The sequence below is a fragment of the Oncorhynchus keta genome, unplaced genomic scaffold (assembly GCF_023373465.1).
Source record: "Oncorhynchus keta strain PuntledgeMale-10-30-2019 unplaced genomic scaffold, Oket_V2 Un_contig_19718_pilon_pilon, whole genome shotgun sequence".
NCBI classification, from domain to species: domain Eukaryota; kingdom Metazoa; phylum Chordata; class Actinopteri; order Salmoniformes; family Salmonidae; genus Oncorhynchus; species Oncorhynchus keta.
Window position 1 is genome coordinate 2,501 of NW_026281628.1, and position 13,069 is coordinate 15,569.

The 13,069-nt window shown below is 45.4% G+C and overlaps 3 long non-coding RNA genes across 3 annotated transcripts; all 3 read right to left on the bottom strand.

The window, feature by feature from the left end:
• Positions 1 to 9,519: 9,519 nt before the first annotated feature.
• LOC127920517 (uncharacterized) lies at positions 9,520 to 10,414 on the bottom strand. Its single transcript, XR_008106474.1, has 2 exons — positions 10,327 to 10,414; positions 9,520 to 10,245 (listed from the first exon to the last, which is right to left on the bottom strand). It is a non-coding gene; the product is annotated as an uncharacterized LOC127920517 (long non-coding RNA).
• Positions 10,415 to 10,501: 87 nt separating this feature from the next.
• Positions 10,502 to 11,056, bottom strand: LOC127920516 (uncharacterized). The gene is made up of 3 exons (XR_008106473.1): positions 10,830 to 11,056; positions 10,578 to 10,790; positions 10,502 to 10,537 (listed from the first exon to the last, which is right to left on the bottom strand). It is a non-coding gene; the product is annotated as an uncharacterized LOC127920516 (long non-coding RNA).
• Positions 11,057 to 11,121: 65 nt separating this feature from the next.
• On the bottom strand, positions 11,122 to 12,727 carry LOC127920515 (uncharacterized). Its single transcript, XR_008106472.1, has 3 exons — positions 12,509 to 12,727; positions 11,925 to 12,095; positions 11,122 to 11,162 (listed from the first exon to the last, which is right to left on the bottom strand). It is a non-coding gene; the product is annotated as an uncharacterized LOC127920515 (long non-coding RNA).
• Positions 12,728 to 13,069: the final 342 nt, after the last annotated feature.

A 13,069-nucleotide genomic window follows, 5' to 3' on the forward strand; every position in this document is an offset into this window, starting at 1 on the left:
GTGTTGTAAATGATGTACAAATGGTTAAGGGACACAAGGGAAAATAAATAAGCATAAATATGGGTTGTATTCATCAGTTGACCTTTTCTCGTGGGCAACAGGTCACACATCTTGCTGTGATGCTCACTGTGGAATTTCACCCAATAGATATGGGAGTTTATCAAAAACGGGTTTGTTTTCGATTTCTTTTGTGGGTCTGTAATCTGAGGGAAATATGTGTCTCTAATATGGGCATACATTGGGCAGGAGGTTAGGAAGTGCAGCTCAGTTTCCACCATCATTTTGTTGGCAGTGAACACATAGCCTGTCCCTTCCTGAGAGCCAGGTCTGCCTTCGGCTGCCTTTCTCAATAGCAAGGCTTTGGGAATAGCTTCCTTTTAGGTGGTTATAGAATTTAACGCCTCTTTTCTGGATTTTGATCATTAGTGGGTATCGGCCTAATTCTGCTCTGCATGTATTATTTGGTGTTTTACGTTGTACACGGAGGATATTTTTGCAGAATTCTGCGTGCAGAGTCTCAATTTGGTGTTTGTCCCATTTTGTGAAGTCTTGTTGGTGAGCAGACCCCAGACCTCAACCATAAAGGGCAATGGGGCTCTATGACTGATTCAAGTATTTTTAGCCAAATCCTAATTGGTATGTTGAAATTTATGTTCTTTGATGGGCATAGAATACCCTTCTTACCTTGTCTCTCAGATCGTTCTCACAGCTTTGTGGAAGTTACCTGTGGCGCCCATGTTTAGCCAAGGTATGTATAGTTTTTTGTGTGCTCTAGGGCAACGGTGACTAGATGGAATTTGAATTTGTGGTCCTGGTGACTGGACCTTTTTTGGAACACCATTATTTTGTTCTTACTGGAGATTTACTGTCAGGCCCAGATCTAGGTGCTGCTGTAGGCTCCTCCTTGGTTGGTGACAGAAGTACCTCCAGATCAGCAAACAGCAGACATTTGACTCGGATTCTAGTGGTGGGGCGAGGCCGGGTGCTGCAGATCTTTCTAGTGTGGCCTCGCCAATTCATTGATATATGTTGAAGAGGGTGGGGGCTTAAGCTGCATCCCTGTTCCCACCCCACGACCCTGTATGAAGAAATGTGTGTGTTTTTTGCCAATTTTAACCGCACATTTGTTGTTTGTGTACATGGATTTTATAATGTTGTATGTTTTACCCCCAACACCACTTTCCATCAGTTTGCATAGCAGACCTCAAGTGCCAAATTGAGTCGAAGGCTTTTTTTGAAATCAACACAGTACAGAAGACTTTGCCATTGTTTTGGTTTGTTTGGTTGTCAATTAGCGTGTGCAGGGTGAATACATGGTCTGTTGTCCGGTAATTTGGTAAATTTGACATTTGCTCATTACATTGTTTTCATTGAGGAAATGTACGAGTTCGCTGTTAATGATAATGCAGAGGATTTTTCCAAGGTTACTGTTGACGCATATTCCACGGTAGTTATTAGTCAAATTTGTCTCCACTTTGTGGGATTGGGGTGATCAGTCCCTGGTTCCAAATATTGGGGAAGATGCCAGAGCTAAGGATGATGTTAAAGAGTTTTAGTATAGCCAATTGGAATTTGTTGTCTGTATATTTGATAATTTCATTGAGGATACCATCAACACCACAGGCCTTCTTGTGTTGGAGGATTTTTATTTTGTCCTGTAACTCATTCAATGTAATTGGAGAATCCAGTGGGTTCTGGGAGTCTTTAATAGTTGATTCTAAACTTTGTATTTGATCATGTATATGTTTTTGCTGTTTGTTCTTTGTTATAGAGCCAAAAAGTTTGGAGAAGTGGTTTACCCAGACATCTCCATTTTGGATAGATAATTCTTTGTGTTGTTGTTTGTTTAGTGTTTTCCAATTTTCCCCAGAAGTGGTTAGAGTCTATGGATTCTTCAATTACATTGAGCTGATTTCTGACAAGCTGTTCCTTCTTTTTCCGTAGTGTATTTCTGTATTGTTTTAGTGATTCACCATTGTGAAGGCGTAGACTCAGGTTTTCCGAGTCTCTATGTTTTTGGTTGGACAGGTTTCTCAATTTCTTTCTTAGGGTTTTACATTCTTCATCAAACCATTTGTCATTGTTGTTCATTTTCTTCGGTTTTCTATTTGAGATTTTTAGATTTGATAGGGAAGCTGAGAGGTCAAATATACTGTTAAGATTTTCTACTGCCAAGTTTACACCTTCACTATTACAGTGGAGCGTTTTACCCAGGAAATTGTCTAAAGGGGATTGAATTTGTTGTTGCCTAATTGTTTTTGGTAGGTTTCCAAACTGCATTCCTTCCATCTATAACATTTCTTAATGTTACTCAGTTCCTTTGGCTTTGATGCCTCATGATAGAGTATTGCTCTGTTTCAGTAGACTGTGATTTTGCTGTGGTCTGATAGGGGTGTCAGTGGGCTGACTGTGAACTCTCTGAGAGACTCTGGGTTGAGGTCAGTGATAAAGTAGTCTACAGTACTACTGCCAAGAGATGAGCTATAGGTGTACCTACCATAGGAGTCCCCGAAGCCTCTACCATTGACTATGTACATACCCAGCAAGGAGCTGCAGAGTTGGGTGACCTGCTTTTGTTGGTTATGTTGTCGTAGGGTTGTGCCTAGGGGGCATATGTGGGAGGAATGCTGTCACCTCCAGGCAGGTGTTGTCCCCTGTGTGCTGAGGGTGTCAGGTTCTTGTCCGGTTCTGGCATTGATGTCGCCACAGACTAGTACATGTCCCTGGGCCTGAAATGATGGTTCTCCCCACCAGGGTGGAGAAGCTGTCTTCATTAAAGTCTGGGGATTCTAGTGGGGGATAAAGGGGATTCTAGTGGGGGATATAGGTAGCACACAGGATGCAGCAGGATTCTGAGTGGGGGGATATAGGTAGCACACAGGATACAGCAGGATTCTAGTGGGGGATATAGGTAGCACACAGGATACAGCAGAATTCTAGTGGGGATATAGGTAGCACACAGGATACAGCAGGATTCTAGTGGGGGATATAAGGTAGCACAGGATACAGCAGGATTCTAGTGGGGGGGATATAGGTAGCACACAGGATACGGGCAGGATTCTAGTGGGGGGATATAGGTAGCACACAGGATACAGCAGGATTCTAGTGGGGGATATAGGTAGCACACAGGAGGACATTTTTCTCTGTTAGGATCATTTCCTTTTTGAATTTCTAGCCAAATGTAGAATGTTCCTGTTTTGATTAATTTAATGGAGTGAGTTAGGTCTGCTCTATACCAAATTAGCATACCCCTGAGTCCCTTCCTGTTTCACACCTGTAGTTTGGTGGATGGGACTACCAGCTCTCTGTAACCTAGAGGGCAACCAGTGGGTCCGTCTCCTCTATACCAGGTTTCTTGCAGGATGACAATGTCTGTATTACCGATTTCATTGGTGAAGTCCGTTTTCCTGTCTTTAGGCCAAAGGCAGATGACCTCAGGCCTTGGATATTCCAGGATGATATAGTGAAGGCTTTTGTTCCATAGAGTTTCCAATGTTATTCTGTCTCACTCCCACCTCTCCCTCCTCTCACCTCCTACACCTTTATCTCTGTCTCAGTCCACCACTCTCCTCACCTCCTATAACATTATCTCTGTCTCACTCCACCTCTCCCTCCTCTTCACCTCCTATACCTTTATCTGTCTCAGTCCACCACTCCCTCTCCTCCTATACCATTATTCTGTCTCCCTCCTCCTCTCTCCTCACCTCCTATACCATTATCTCCGTCTCACTCCACCTCTCCTCCTCCTATACCTTTATCACTGTCTCCCTCCACCTCTCCCTCACCTCCTATACCTTATCACTGTCTCCTCCACCTCTCCTCACCTCCTATACCATTATCTCCGTCTCACTCCCACTCCTCCCTCTCCCTCCTCCTATACCTTTATCACTGTCTCATCCACCTCTCCCTCCACCTCCTATACCTTTATCTCTGTCTCACTCCACCTCCTCCTCTACCATTATCTGTCTCACTCCACCACTCCCTCCTCCTATACCTTTATCTCTGTCTCCACTCCACCTCTCCCTCCCTCCTCACCTCCTATACCTTATCTCTGTCTCACTCCACCACTCCCTCTCCTCCTATACCATTATCTCTGTCTCCCTCTCCTCACCTCACCTCCTATACCATTATCTCCGTCTCACTCCACCACTCCCTCCTCCTCTCCTCCTATACCTTTCTCTGTCTCACGCCACCTCTCCTCCTCCTATACCTTTATCTCTGTCTCACTCCACCTCTCCCTCCTCCTCACCTCCTATACCTTTATCTCTGTCTCACTCCACCTCTCCTCCTCCTCACCTCCTATACCTTTATCTCTGTCTCACTCCACCCCTCCCCATCCTCACCTCCTATACCATTATCTGTCTCACACTCCACCTCTCCCTCCTCCTATACCTTTATCTCTGTCTCCCACTCCCACCTCTCCCTCCTCCTCTACCATTATCTGTCTCCACTCCACCACTCCCTCCTCCTATACCTTTATCTCTGTCTCACTCCTCCTCACCCTCTACCATTATCTGTCTCACTCCCACCTCTCCTCCTCTCACCCCCTCTACCATTATCTGTCTCACTCCACCTCTCCCTCCTCCTATACCTTTATCTCTGTCTCACTCCACCACTCCCCCTCCTATACCTTTATCTCTGTCTCACTCCTCCTCACCCCCTCTACCATTATCTGTCTCCCCTCCTCCTATACCTTTATCTCTGTCTCCTCCTCCTCACCTCCTATACCATTATCTGTCTCCTCCCTCTCCTCCTCCTATACCTTTATCTCTGTCTCACTCCACCTCTCCCTCCTCCTATACCTTTATCTGTCTCACTCCACCTCTCCCTCCTCCTATACCTTTATCTGTCTCACTCCACCTCCTCCTCCTCCTCACCTCCTCTACCATTATCTCTGTCTCACCTCCACCTCTTTCCTATACCTTTATCTCTGTCTCCCTCCTCCTCACCTCCTCTACCATTATCTCTGTCTCACTCCACCTCTCCACTCCCCCTACTCCTCACCTCATGTACCATCAGCACTCTCCAACACCTCCATAATGTAATGACTTAAATACTTAAGCAGTGATATGTGGGCGTGGATTCAGAGAGAGCCACTGAGCTCTGTGTCAAATGTATGTTGATTTCTTCCCTGTAATACTTCTTAAATACTTTTCTGCTTCTCTACGGACATAAACATCTTATAACTCCTACGTGAAGAATCAAGCAGTATCTCTTGACAGTCCTGTTGCAGCTGAGGATTTTCCTGCAAAGCAGGGAATGCAAAACTTGTAATGTATTTGAGTTTTAAAATGCTTCTAAAGTGAGTTATTTCCACTTTTGAATGTCATATTTGATTTGCACTAATGAAAACTGTATCAACCCCGACACAAATTAATAATAATTCAAATTTCCTGTTGCTGCAGGATTTTTTCCCCTGCTGTAGCAAACTGGTTCAAATTAAGCTTCTACATCTGTACTGGGGATAATCGTGAACACACTCGGCCAACGTTAAATGGCCAATTACTACAAACGGAGATGTTAACATAAACATTTCAGGGTGGCCTAGTTGTGTTGTCTGTATTAGTGGGCAGCAGCTAGTTGTGTTGTCTGTATTAGTGGGCAGCAGCAGCCACAGTACGTACTCCTGTACTTTAGTTTAAATCCCCCAAAATAAAATCCCTAACTTCTCTGAAGGAAAACTTTCTTTGAGCAGTGAAGACATCGTTTAGGATGAGACAGTCAGAGAGCTAAGCAGCTGTACTAATTCTTCTAATCCTCTCTCTCTCTCTACCCCGCTTCATCCTTTCTCAGAGACCTGTTTTTGGTCTCTCGTTTCTCTCTTTAACTATATCTCTGTCTTTCTGTATCTCCCTCTTTGTCTCTAGTTCTCTCTGTCCCCTTTCCTCTCCTTCTTTGGTCCATCTCTCAAATCAGTCTCTCTCTCTCTCTCTCTCTCCTTGTCTTTCCCCCTCCTCCCTCTCTGAGGATGCTGTTGCCAGGGCTAAAGTAAAGTTAGGCTAATCTGAAATGATTACTGTAGTGACAGCAGTCCTCCCCCCCGCTGCGCTCCAGAATCCCTCTCTCCCTCATCCTCCCTCCCTATCATCACAGCTGATTGCACCTCTCTTTGCAGAGCACCACTGGCCAGCCGTTAACCCTTCCCCCACCACATTTAGGCCCTGTTAAAACTAAAAATAGTACACTATAAAGGGTACCGTTTAACACACAGACCAAGGGCCCCGTGAGCCACAGTCTCAGAGTTCTGATCTAAGATCAGTTTTGTCTGTTAGATCATAACGATTCAGATCAATATGGACAGATCCTAGATCTGCACTCCTACTCTTGAGTTGCTTTGTGGATTACTACATGGGGGCCTTGGCCTCAGGGAGTCAACGTGTTTTGTTCCAAATTCAATCTAATTAACTAATCAACTGCTCGTCAAGCCCTTGATTTTATGAATCAAGTTTCACTCCCGCAGAGATATATTTACTGAAACAACAGGTGTATTTGGTGACGACAGAATCTGGGTTTTATTCAACCATGTTCCAGGATCTCCTCAGTCTCAGGGTGTGCAGACTTTTATTCCAACCCAGTACTAACACATCTGATTCACCCAATCAACTAAGTAAACCAGACAGTCAGTGAAGAATAGTGTGAGCTGTGTCATGCCTCGTTTCCTATTGGGTGACAGGAGAGGCCCTAGCTGTCTAATGCCTGCAGCCATACAGCGACAACATCCATGCATCTTTCAGCTCCTCTCAGCACCACATCTTTCAGCTCCTCTCAGCACCACATCTTTCAGCTCCTCTCATCGCCGCATATTTCAGCTCCTCTCATCCCCGCATCTTTCAGCTCCTCTCTCATCTTTCAGCTCCTCTCATCGCTGCATCTTTCAGCTCCTCTCATCCCCGCATCTTTCAGCTCCTCTCATCTTTCAACTCCTCTCATCACCACATCTTTCAGCTCCTCTCATCTTTCAGCTCCTCTCATCGTCTCATCTTTCAGCTCCTCTCATCGCCGCATCTTTCAGCTCCTCTCATTGCCGCATCTTTCAGCTCCTCTCATCGTCACATCTTTCAGCTCCTCTCATCTTTCAACTCCTCTCATCGTCACATCTTTCAGCTCCACATCTTTCAGCTCCTCTCATCGCCGCATCTTTCAGCTACTCTCATCGCCACATCTTTCAGCTCTCATCTCATCTTTCAGCTCCTCTCATTACCACATCTTTCAGCTCCTCTCATCCCCGCATCTTTCAGCTACTCTCATCAGTCAGCTCCTCTCATGCTGCATCTTTCAGCTCCTCTCATCTTTCAGCTCCTCTCATTACCACATCTTTCAGCTCCTCTCATCGCCGCATCAGTCAGCTCCTCTCATCGCCACATCTTTCAGCTCCTCTCATCTTTCAGCTCCTCTCATCCCCGCATCTTTCAGCTATCTCTCATCAGTCAGCTCCTCGCATCGCCACATCTTTCAGCTCCTCTCATCTTTCAACTCCTCTCCTTCGCCACATCTTTCAGCTCCTCTCATCTTTCAGCTCCTCTCATCGCCACATCTTTCAGCTCCTCTCATCTTTCAACTCCTCTCATCGTCACATCTTTCAGCTCCTCTCATCGTCACATCTTTCAGCTCCTCTCATCCCCGCATCTTTCAGCTCCTCTCATTGCCGCATCTTTCAGCTCCTCTCATCGCCACATCTTTCAGCTCCTCTCATCGTTACATCTTTCAGCTCCTCTCATCGCCACATCTTTCAGCTCCTCTCATCGCCACATCTTTCAGCTCCTCTCATCCCTGCATCTTTCAGCTCCTCTCATTGCCGCATCTTTCAGCTCCTCTCATCGCCACATCCTTCAGCTCCTCTCATCTTTCAACTCCCTCATCGCCACATCTTTCAGCTCCTCTCATCTTTCAGCTCCTCTCATCATCACATCTTTCAGCTCCTCTCATCGCCTCATCTTTCAGCTCCTCTCATCTTTCAGCTCCTCTCATCACCACATCTTTCAGCTCCTCATCACCACACCAAAGCGCAGGGAAAGGTTGTGATTTATTAACAGAGTTGTTTTTCCTTCATATTACCCTGTGCATTAGTTCTGTCCGTATGGAAACAACACAGACCGGTAAACGTACACAGATGTTGTAAGATAAAGCTACTGGGTTGTAGTTTCAATGATAGAAGAATCACTGTAGTCAGAAGTTTACAACGCTATGAGATGTAGCCTTTATGTTTTTACACCACATCACGCTCAACGAACACGCAAATCAACTCTCTCTGGTTATACAAACGCTGTTGTAGTCAGGAATGTACAACGCTATGAGATGTAGCCTTTATGTTTTACACCACATCACGCTCAACGAAGACACGCAAATCAACTCTCTCTGGTTATACAAACGCTGTTGTAGTCAGGAATGTACAACGCTATGAGATGTAGCGTTTACACTGTATATTCACACTAGAATAAACAGAAAACAACTGGAGCTCTGTGGTTACATCACAGGATGTGAGTGGGCTGCAGGGCAGAGGGTGACCTCATACAGCAGCAGTCGAGGAGGCATGAGAAACTGAGCTCTCTGCTCTGAAGTACCACTTTAATTGGGAGTGGACCACCACAGACAGCCATCTTGGCTCATGGTGATACAGTAGCAGTCGAGGAGGCCTGAGAAACTGAGCTCTCTGCTTGAAGTACCACTTTGGTGGGAGTGGACCACCACAGACAGCCATCTTGGCTCATGGTGATACAGTAGCAGTCGAGGAGGCCTGAGAAACTGGAGCTCTCTGCTCGAAGTACCACTTTAATTGGGAGTGGACCACCACAGACAGCCACCTTGGCTCATGGTGATACAGTAGCAGCCGTGATGAGTCATTCATAATTAGGACGAAGGAGACGTCACCCTTGATATGAGTGGAGAGTTACGTCGGCGCGAACAGGCTAGACTGATCTAAAGGTCAGTTCTATGTTACTCTCCAGCTAACGGTTCTGATTTGGGAATGGAAAGCTGATCCTAGATCTGTGCATGGTGCAGTATTAGCCATTAGTCACCGGTGTTAAGTAGGGTTTAAAGAGACGTTGCCACCCACGATGTAGTGCTCGACACCCTCCCTACTGCAGGTCGTCATTCATTATATATAACGCAACAGACGGATGACGTGTCCCAAATGACTCCCCCTCATTTCCGCATACAGAGCACTACTTTTGACCAGGGCTCTGACCCTAACCTTAGGATTTTAGTACGCTGCTGCTATTCTTAACACCGAGGGGTGGTTGTGAGGACCCAGATTAAGCCAATACTATTATTGGACTAGAAAGCATGTTCAAAAGGGGTTCAACTTCACAGAACAGAAATAAAACAGGGAGGGACCTAACTGAATTTGTCCAATAGAAACTCTCATTTTCATTGCATAAAAAGGTTATGTTTGAAGTTAACGATTCCAGTTGCAAAATACTTTGCTACAGTGGAAAACAAATGAATACACCCCCTGGACATAAAGCACATTTAAAAGGCTTCAAAACTCATGTTTCAATAAGCTCAAGAAAATGGGGAGAGAGAGAGAGACAAAGACAATTTTTATATTTGTATTTTTCAGACAAAAGAAAATGGTGTTACTGATTACCATTCCAAGTCACATATTCAACTGGAAAGAATAAGCATATTTGTGACGTAAGAAAATAGATTACATTGACTGTTCAAAAGTGGTTTCATTCATCACACATTTTTAGATTGATTCAATGACACCGTATCAACATCCAGACCAGCTGAATATGTCGTCTTAGGAGTCAAGAGAAACAAACTAAATGAAAACAAGAGAACCACCCTCACAATACACCACATGCCCATCATCGCAGTTCATCACACTAGTAGCATTGATGAGCATCTTAAACTTTACATTTGACTCTGCTGCACTGATTGTGTCCCAAATGGTAACCTATTCCCTATATAGTGGTACTACTATAGAAAAGGGCCTATAGAGAAAATAGTTTGTCTCTATGCCCAGACTACTGGCTGGAATAATCAATACCACTGTTGTAATCCTGTTCCGTGTGGATTAGAGCATGACATCACTGATCAATACAATATTAAATCTGGAAGAGAGGTGAGAGATCAGATTGACCTGCTACGGCCAGTGTGTATGTGTGTGTCAGCCAGATAATGCAGGGTTAAGAATGTGATAATGTGTGTGTCTGTAATAATGCAGGGTTCACCAACCCTGTTCCTGGAGAGAGACCCTCCTGTAGGTTTAAACTCCAACCCTGTTCCTGGAGAGGTACCCTCCTGTAGGTTTAAACTCCAACCCTGTTCCTGGAGAGAGACCTCCTGTAGGGAGCCTCAACCCTGTTCCTAGAGGAGAACCTCCTGTAGGTTTCAACTACAACCCTGTTCCTGGAGAGGTACCCTCCTGTAGGTTTCAACTACAACCCTGTTCCTGGAGAGTTTTTAGTCCAACTCTAGTCAAACGCACCTGGTTCTAATAATTATCTTGTTGATAAACTGAACCAGTTACACCTGGGGCTGAGTTTAAAACAGGAGGGTCTCTCTCCAGGAACAGGGTTGGAGTTTAAACCTACAGGAGGGTCTCTCCAGGAACAGGGTTGAGTTTAAACCTACAGGAGGGTCTCTCTCCAGGAACAGGGATGGAGTTTAAACCTACAGGAGGGTCTCTCTCCAGGAACAGGGTTGGAGTTTAAACCTACAGGAGGGTTTCTCCAGGAACAGGGTTGGAGTTTAAACCTACAGGAGGGTCTACCTCCAGGAACAGGGTTGGAGTTTAAACCTACAGGAGGGTCTCTCTCCAGGAACAGGGTTGGAGTTTAAACCTACAGGAGGGTCTCCAGGAACAGGGTTGGAGTTTAAACCTACAGGAGGGTCTCTCTCCAGGAACAGGGTTGGAGTTTAAACCTACAGGAGGTTCTCCCTCTAGGAACAGGGTTGGAGAGATGTGAGGTCACTCCACAGTAAGAGGAGTTCAGTAGCGGCCGTAATGTGATGGTCTCTGGTTGTAGGAGTTGTATCTTCCAGACTGATGCCCACCACCACCCTGGTCGTAACGCCTGTCCCTGTCTCCCCCGCGGTCCCTATCCCCTCCCGGTCCCTGTCCCCTCCCCAACCCCGGTCCCTGTCCCCCTCCCCAACCCCGGCCCCTGTCCCCTCCCCAACCCCGGCCCCTGTACCCGCCACGGTCCTGTGATCTGAAGAACAGAGGGAGGAAGAGAGAGAGAAAGAGATGTGGGGGAGAGTGGGAAGAAGAAAAACACATCAACCAAATGAACATGTTGTCCATCCCAGTAAACTGTAGAATGACATGTCAGACCAGCTGCTATTGTTGTGCAGAAACACTTCTGGAAATGTCCTGTTCTTACTACGGCACAGAATAATATGGTCGTCGTTAGCAGTCCAATACTGTGTTAAATATATTAACGATGAAGAGACGAGACAGGGCTGCGTTCAGCAGATCAAAACGGTGTGCAACATTTGATTGAACAGAAACAGTGGTGTTCTGAACGACCCAGTTGAAGAACCACACGGTTGTGGTAGCACAGTAGGAGATTGTGTAAGGCAGGCCTGGGCAACTCCAGTACTCTGGGGGCTTGCTTGGGGGTCACACTCCCCCTCCATCCAAGGCTAACACACCTGACTCCAATAATCAAGATCTTAATTTTAGAATGCAATTTGTTTAAATCAGGTGTGTTTCTAGGGACGGGGGAGTGAGACACCAATCAGGCTCCCCGAGGACTGGAGCCTACTGTAAGGTGTGTTGAACTAGTTTAGAGATTTCAAGTGGTCACACACCCATATTAAATCAGGCCACACTGCACCACCCTCACAAAACTAGAGCGACCATACCTTAGATTGTGGAGGAAACATGTTGTTCAAGTACAAACCGTCACACAATGTAGCAAAACGTTTAATGAGATGAACGCACCCAGCTAGTTATGGTCGTTGTTGTTTACCTGTTGTCTCTGCCCCGGTTGTTTCCACCTCCACGCCCCCCCCAGTCCTCTACCAGTGGCGGGGGGTTGGCGGGGCGACTCACGTACTGCTGGTACTCCGGGTCCTCGAGAGAGAACCGGTGGGCAAACTGCTCCTCATAGTTAGGCGGCGTTTCTGGACCATCTGTCATTCTACAATGAGAGAAATACCAGATACTCGCTATTTTTTTTTTTTTTTTACATCTTTAGAAATACCAGGAAATGGCAGTGGATTAGCTTCGCACGTGTTGTTGCTAGCTAGCTGGCCAGCGGTTTTCCTTTTTTTTTGCAACAAACGAAACGTTTTTGCAACATAATCCAACTAATGAATAGACCCCAGATTTGGTTGACGTAATCAACTATCCGGGAAACGTTATTTGGCGAACAAAGTTACTTTCGCTTTTCTAACAAAAGCTATGTAGCTAGTTAGATATATCCGAGTATTGCATAGCTGCGATGCAGCCAAGATAACTTTAGTTTTGACATTGTTGTAAAAACTATTGGTTACATCACAGCTAAGTATGGCATACAATAGGAACCGGTGAAGACAAAATGTAAGAAATTACCTGTAAATTGTATTTATTCAGCAGACAGCTTCGACATGTACGACTGGACAAAATGTTGACAACAAGAATGCCACGGCAAAAAACGTCCCTCTAGGAACACGCTACCGATATCAATTGGTTCCGGATATCACGCGTCCGCATTTTCCACCCAGAAATAGTCAACACATTTTATTTAAATATTTCGCCAACTATTAGCAACAAACCTTTTCCACATATTTACTTAAGTGTGAACAATCGACATCATCAGAAGTAGGTCAAATAATAAAAACTTGATATTGAACCCCTGATGGTTGCAGAGAATCAAGTCAAGCACCTGCCACCTGGAAGTAAATTGGCGTGGAATGTGACTTGAGGTGGTGGTCAGCTCAACGAGGCCTGAATCAGAAAACGACATCCGAAAACCAGCCTCGTCTCCATCGACATGTAAGTGCTGAGAATAGTAGGTTAATAGTAGGTTAGCCTATGCCAATTAGCCTATGCCTACCTGCATTATATTGTAATTTTGGGCCTTGGTCTATCACTGCAGAATTACATCAAATCAATGCAAGAGTATTTGCACAG